Below are 7,642 nucleotides of genomic sequence, written 5' to 3'. Positions count from 1 at the left end.
AGTCACAGGGCTGCAGCACTACAATTTCAGCATACCTCTGGCTCAAGGAGAGTGCACTAGTCACTGGAGGAAGAGGCAGGTCTGTGTGCGCCTCGCTGGGCTTGCTGGGAGAGGTAGTCTCATAAACACTCCCAGCCCTTTCATCACATCTCTGTAGGGGTACAATTCCAGTATGCACGGGGCGCCGGGGAAGTCCGCGTCACTAGAGGAAGAGAAAGGCGTGTGAGCGCCTTGCTGGGCTTTCTGGGAGATGTTGTCTCATTATTTCTCCCAGCCCTTTGGTCACAGGGCTTCAGGACTACAATCCCAGCATGCACCCTGCTCAGGGACAGCGCGCGTCACTGTAAGAACAGGTGGACCTGTGCTGTTCTCGCTATGCTTTTTGGGAGATGTATTCTCATAAACACTCCCAGCCCTTTTGTCACTGGGCTGCAGCACTACAATCCCAGCATGCAACGGGCTCAGGGAGAGTGCGCTAATCAGTGGAGGAAGGGGCTAGGCTCTGCACGCCTGGCTGGTCTTGCTGGGAGATGCAGTCTCATAAACACTCCCAGCCCTTTGGTCACAGGACTGCAGCGCTACAATCCTAGCATGGACCGGGCTCAGGGAAAGTGTGCGTCACTGGAGGAAGAGGCAGGGTTGTGCGCGCCTCTCTAGGCTTGGTGGAAGATGCCGTCTCATAAACACTCCCAGAACTTTCATCACTGGCCTGCAGGACTACAATCCCAGCATGCGCCCGGCTCAGGGACAGTGCGCATTACTGGAGGAAAAGGCTAGGCTGTGGACACCTCCTTCTGCTTGCTAGGAGATGTAGTTTCATAAAGACTTCCAGAACTTTCATCACAGGGCTGCAGGACTACCATACCAGGTATGCACTGGGGTCAGGGACACGGCCCGTCAGTGGAGAAAGAGGCGGGGCGGTATGCGTGTCCTTAGGCTTGCTGGGAGATGTATTTTCATAAACACTCCCAACCCTTTGGTCAAAGGGCTACAGGACTAGAATCCCAGCATGCGCCAGTCTCCGGGGCGAGGCACAGTTCTGGAAGAAGGGGCAGAGTGCTACACGCCCCACCTAATATGCTGGGAGCTGTAGTCTGTTAACTGCTCTCAGCCTGTTTGTCGGTAGGCTTCAGAAATATAATCCCAGCATGTACCAAGAACCGGGGTGCATAGCCCTGGAGGGAGGGAGAGAGCGGTGTGGGTGTGGACTTCCCGGTGTGCAAAGCACTGCTGAGTTCTTATGCTATGCCGACTCTTTGCCAAGGAGAATGAGTACAGAGGTGGACCTGGAGGACAGGTCTGCGCTGAGCATTGAGAAGGGTATTACCCTACGTAGACACCTTACCTTTGCCCAAATCAGGCGGGTTGTCCTCAACCGATTGGCCCTATCCTTCTCAGGTTCTTCTTTCAGCTGTACCCAGGGTTCTTTCCAGAGCATTGCGCCTTCTGCAGCCCAGGGCGCTGCCTTCTTTCCTAAACTTCTGTGGAAACTGTCCTGATGTCTGAGACACTGTCCATTGTGCCGCAGCCCTCTTTTTACTCTAGCCAGAGCTCATGCTCAACAGCTTTTGAGAGAAATCTTCCACGTGGCCTGCTTATGAACAGCTTCAGAACTCTGCAGGGGGTGACAACGTCTGTGCCTCCCTGGAAATGTCACTCTCAATGGCGCCTTTTTCACGAATGTGAAAGTCAAGGCATCAGGAAGGTTAATTATTGGGTGGCACAAAATCTGCTAAGAGCAAAGGAGAAGACCCCATTTCCGAGGAGTGAGACTTGTGAGCCATTTTCATCCACCCATTTAAGCGGACAAGCTCCAAAATGCAAGCTGAAGCTGCTGATTATTTAGGCATTTTACGCTTGAACTCATCAGTCTCATCTCAAGTCACGCCTGACTTGCCAGTGTCTCAGAAACACAGATGGGACCTGATCTCTCAGGAACAGATAGTGTTCCAGGTTTGTTGGAGCGACATTTAAGATGTGGAGCACTTGGGGTCCTTTGAAACCCGCTATCTTCATTAGGGACTTTTACTTCTAGACAGCATGTGCATTTTGATTTTATCTATCCTCAAACTGAACTTTTGCTCATTTTAATAGTAAAAACACATTCCTGGGTGGAGACTTAATATGCTAATGAGACATGCAATGTATGCACAAATATGTACAGCTACTGCACATGTGCACCCAGAAAACGACTCAAAACCTGCTTCCTATAACACTTCTTTCCACCTTCTTATGAATAATCACGTAAAAGTCCCAGAAGGAGGGTTTCTTCAGTAACAATTAATGCTGTCTCACTCTTATGAGCAGGCTGCCCTGGAATCTCTTTCTCAGAATGTACCGTCTATTCTGCACTTAATTTTCAAAGTATTCTTTTGTGTGTGTGTGTGCAATAAATTACTCTATGCGGTACTTCTTTTGCTGCGTGTTTCTTGTTTAAATTCTTTTAAACTAAGAAAATAAGAACCAAGGTATTACCTCAGCCATCAACATTTCTTGTGCCATGGCCCGGAGAGATGTCTGTCCGCTTCATTAATTTCACTTTCATTTTACTTGCAGTGAATACTATGGCACTTCCAGACTACCTGGGTAACTATCGCTGGTTGTTCCAGCGCTGTTTCACTAACGTTCTGGGGAAACCCTGTCCCTTCAGGCTTTATGGATTTCCCAGCTCCTTGAAATTGTTCTTCAACAGTCTTTCTTTGCTGAACAAAAGATGCACAGTCATGTAGATGCCCAGTCGTAGGGTTTAAATCTGAGCATTGCAAGTGTTATAATTGGGCATCATAAATGGCAAGCCAGTGAATTAGGGAAAGGCTTGTCAGCCAGACATCTGCTCCCCAGCGAGCAGTGGGGGTCATCTCGGCAGGGCTGGAGATGTCCACCGCTGGTGAGATAGGACGGTGTATGGCAAATGCCTATGACCTCCTAGAGCTTCAGTTAATGGGGTTTCGAGGGGATGCACTGGACACCTTGGTGGTTCCACTTGGCCCATGGGGATGCCCATAGTCTCCTGGACTTTAGTACATGTTCTCTCGTTGCAGGATTCTCTCAGCACCATGGGAGTCACTTCCTCTATTGACACTGAAACACACCTGGGATGTATATTTAAAAATTGAAACAGCTTTTGGCTAGATGAATAAAAAAAATTATCTTCTTTTGTAACACTATTTAGCCTGCATAGAGATTAGTTCACGAAACATGGCTGGAGAATGAGACTGTGAACGTTAACACCATTCTACAGCTAGATCTTTTCTGTAGAAATCAGGGAAAATGGTCTGAAGTATCCCATGTGCAAGCCTTTCTGGGCTGACAACAAAACCCAGCTCTACGCAGCACCTGTGGGCTAAAGCCTAGTAAGCCACAAAGCCCCTCAGAACCATTAGAAGATCATCTGTTTTAAGGGGAAGGGACCCCAGACACCACAGCCCAATACCAGCTCCAGTTAGGGGCCCTCAGAGGCCTACACCTCCTTTAGAATCCCCAGCGTCCCCACACTATCAGTCTTCTGTAGAATCTAAGCTTGTTTCATCTCCTCCTTATGCTCCTCTTTCGGCCTTTGCCAGGTAAATATAGACCAGCCCATCTGTAGTTACTCACAGTGGAGCTTCACACCATGCAGGACCAGATAATTTGATTCCCTTACAGAAAGTACCAAATGGAGAGAGGACCATCAGAGTGTTTGTTCTCTTCTCAATAAATGATCTAATCCAATGTAAGCAACAGCTCTGATGGCTCTCAGAGAACTTCAGCGCATTTACTGAAGCCTTCTAGGCTCTAACTTTGACCACAATTCAACTTCACCATCCATAAATGGACCCAATGACTGCTGACCACATAGCTGCACAAAACTTTTTCTTATTGGCAAAAAAATAGTAAAGACTTAAAACTTTTGCTGCTTTCACCATTTTAATGCAGAATACTTTTGCAGCACAAATGTCACCATAAGGTGGATCCTTGGGAATCCAGTACAAACTATCTCAGAAAATCTCAATGTATCCCCAACGAGCAGCAGAGGGCCTCAATAGACTTCAACAACATCTGAACTCTATGGCCACTGTAGTCCAACAAAACCAAAGAGCCTGGGATCTTCTCCTAGCCAGGCAAAGAGGAACATGTTTATATCTAAAAGAAGAATGCTGTTTTTTGAGATCAATCAGTCTGGTTTAGTCCAAGACAATATTAATAATATCATCACCCAGGCAGACAAAATTGAATCTCTAGGAACTTCCATGGGAACATGCAAGCAATGTCCATTGCCTGCCTTGCTCTCTTTAATAGTACCAGACATTATTATACTTTCAGCTTTTACTTTTATTCCAATTTTGTTTAAAATGTTAACTGATTTCTTGCTCTCTTGCTTGCAGCAGCTCCATGTTTGCATGATGGTTGGCAAGGCTTTCAACCTTTGGCTGCCAGCATCTTGCCCACTGGCTCCGTGAATGATGTTGTTTACACCCAGTTAGATCACACAGGAAGAAACTTTAAGGCCCAGGCTAGGCAGAAGTAACACCCGTCTCAGCAGGAAACAGCTCCAGAAAAAGTGGCTTAACCCCTCAACCTCCAATAAGATGATTGCCCTAAAATCTCTTAGGGGGAAATTGAGGCAGAATAGATAGTCCAGAAAATGACCACGATCTCGGGATACAGAAACCATGGTGACTGTACAGCCAACACAATAAGCCTTAGCATTCGCATTGTAATTGGGCTTATTCAAGCAAAGCTATCCTCATTAAGGACTTTCTGTTCTAGAGAGCATGTGCATTTTGATTTTACCTGTCCTCAAACTTAAATTTTGCTTATTTTAATAGCAAAAAAATACACCGCCTAGCCAGGCACGGTGGCTTATACCTCTACTCTCAGCACTTTGGGAGGCTGAGGAAGATGGATCACTTCAAACCAGAAGCTCGAGATTAGACTGGCCAACATAGTGAAACCCCGTCTCAATTAAAAATACAAAAATTAGCAGGGTATGGTGGTGCATGCCTGTAATCCCAGATACTCAGGAGGCCGAGGCACGAGCATGGCTTGAACTCAGGAGGCAGAGGTTGCAGTGAGCAGAGATCACACCGCTGCACCTCAGCTTGGAAAACACGGTGAGACTCTGTCTCAAACAAACAAACAAACAAACAGAAATACACTCTTGGGTGGAAATCTAAGATGCTAACGAGACATGCAACATATGAACAAGCATGTACAGCTACTGAGCATGTGCACCCAGAATACCACTCAGAACATGCTTCCTAGCAACTCCTCTTCCCTCCTCCTTATTAACAATAATGTAAAACTGCCATAAAGGGGTTTCTCCAGCGACAATCCACGCTGTCTCACTCTTATGAGCAACCCACCCTGGAATATCTCTCTCAGGGTGTACTGTATTCTGCACTTAACTTTCAAATATTTTCTTTTCCAATAAATTATGCTGTACTTTTTTTCTTTGTGTCTCTTTTTTAAATTCTTAAAAACTACGAAGACAAGAACAGAGGTATCACATCAGTTGGCAACACAGCAATAAGTCAGCCTCCTTCTTGTAAGCATAGCCCATGTAGAAAAGGAGAGTCACATCACCTAGGTGCTGGATCCAGAGACATGTCACAATTTATCCCATGCACAAAGTTAAGGTCACTGAGGAGAGTCGTATTAAATAGTTTCTGGGCTCAGGGATATGTCACAATGGCTCCTGTGAGCAGAGATCCAGCAGCATAATCACATAACTGGTGTGCTGGACACAGCGATAAGCCACCCTTTCATCTGTGAGCATGACCCAGGCAAGAAAGAAGAGCCACAGCATTTAGGTGCTTGCTGCAGAGGTACTTAACAATCTCTCTTATGGGCAAAGCTCAGGTAAGAGAGAAGAGTCAAATCTCCAAGATGATTCATGTAGAAATTTGTCACAAGAGACTTTTTAGGCAGGGCCCATGCTGGATCTTCTTATCTTCCAGAAGTTAGGTCCAGGGATACGTCAGAATGCCCAAAATGCACAGGGCTCAGTCAATAAAGGAGAGTCACATCACCCAGGTGCTGGGTCTAGACTTATGTCACATCTCTTTTGTGGGGAAATCTCAGGTGAAAAAGGAAGGTCCCATCAAATAGTTGATAGGCCCAGAGATATGTCACATTGCCTCCTGCTTGAAGTGTCTAGGCCAAAGACTCACATCACATTGGTGCTAGGCCCGTGTTCATATATAAACATTCAACCAGAGTTGAAATGGTGGCTCATTTCTAAACCCAGCTTATAGGCAAGGGAGGACTCTCTTATCCTGACCTAGTTAATTGTAATGATGTTGACTCTCATACCTGGGCTTAATGCTACAAGTATGATCTTGGGTCCCTACCATTAGGAAGGTCTCAAAGTTGATTACAACTCTCATTCATACTGTATAGGGCCATTGAGTAGTACATAGAGCGTGCTAACTGGGCCGAGCACATAGGTGAGATTGTGACACTCATATGCACACCCAGCCAACAGTAACTATTGTCAACCTCTCACGGGAACACAGGTCAGTCTGCGGAGGAATTGAGGTTCTCATACACAAATCCAGTCTGGTGTTGAGACGGTTATTCGTGGGCTTAGACCCAACATACAGGAGATGTTGAATGTCATGCCTACAACTGAGACAGTTGTGGGATTGTTAATCTAATTCCTGGACCATTCTGCAGCTTTCAGTGTGAAATTTGCCAGTGCCTAGCACCTGAGTGCCTTGACGGTCTTGCATGGACCCAGCCCACAGATGCGATATTCACATATTGCTGGATCCAGCATATTGAGGATGTAACTCTGTTCTCCTTCCTTGGCACTGCCCACAGTGAGCATTTTGATATATCGCTAGACCTTGCACCCAGGTGATGTGCGTCTCCTCTTCTGCCTTGGTGCTGCCCACAGGAAGCGTTGTTATATATAGCTTGGCCTCGCACCCAGGTTATGTGACTCTCCGGCTTGCGCACTGCCCATATGGGACACTGTGTTATATTGCTGGGTCCACTACTCAGGCGATGTAACTCCCCTGTCTGGGCCCTGCCTTACAGGGGCATTGTGATATATTTCTGTGCTCATCAGCCAGGTAATGTGATTCTCTTCTCCTGCCTGGTCCCTTTACACAGAAGGGATTGTGACATGTTGCTGGGCTTAGCACCAAGATGATATTGATGTGAATCTTCTGCCTGGATCGAGTTCACAGAAGGCATTGTAAAATACCTCTGGGTCCATCACCTATTTGATATGACTCTCCTCTCTTACCTGAGCGTTGCCCATAAGAGAGATTGTGACATATCTCGGGGTCTAGCAGTGGGATGATGTGACTTCTCCCTGCCTGGGTCATGCCCACAGAAGGAAGTGTGACTTATAACTGGGCACAGCACACGGGTGACGTGATTCTTCTGCCTCGTCCCTACATACAGGAGTCATTGTCAAATACCTCTGGGCCCATGATCTAGACTATGTGACTCTCTACTTCTAGGGCCTGCTCACAGTAAGGATTGTGACATATTACTTTGCCCAGTACCTACATCATGTGACATTTCTCTCATGTCTGGGCTCCTTCTTGGAGATGAATGTGACATATAGCTCGGACTAGCCCCTAGGTTCTATAACTTCTCGTTTTTCAAAATCCTACCCACCAGGGGCATTGAAACATCTCTCTGGGCA

At 46.6% G+C, this 7,642-nt stretch overlaps 1 long non-coding RNA gene across 1 annotated transcript; it reads left to right on the top strand.

Moving 5' to 3' along the window:
• Window positions 1–446: 446 nt before the first annotated feature.
• LOC134809417 (uncharacterized) lies at window positions 447–2,409 on the top strand. Its single transcript, XR_010155023.1, has 2 exons — window positions 447–868; window positions 1,399–2,409. It is a non-coding gene; the product is annotated as an uncharacterized LOC134809417 (long non-coding RNA).
• The last annotated feature ends 5,233 nt before the right edge of the window (window positions 2,410–7,642 follow it).

The sequence above is a fragment of the Pan troglodytes genome, chromosome Y, assembly GCF_028858775.2.
Source record: "Pan troglodytes isolate AG18354 chromosome Y, NHGRI_mPanTro3-v2.0_pri, whole genome shotgun sequence".
Lineage (NCBI taxonomy): Eukaryota > Metazoa > Chordata > Mammalia > Primates > Hominidae > Pan > Pan troglodytes.
Note: the sequence above shows the minus strand (reverse complement) of the source record. Positions and strands in the feature narration are given on the sequence as shown.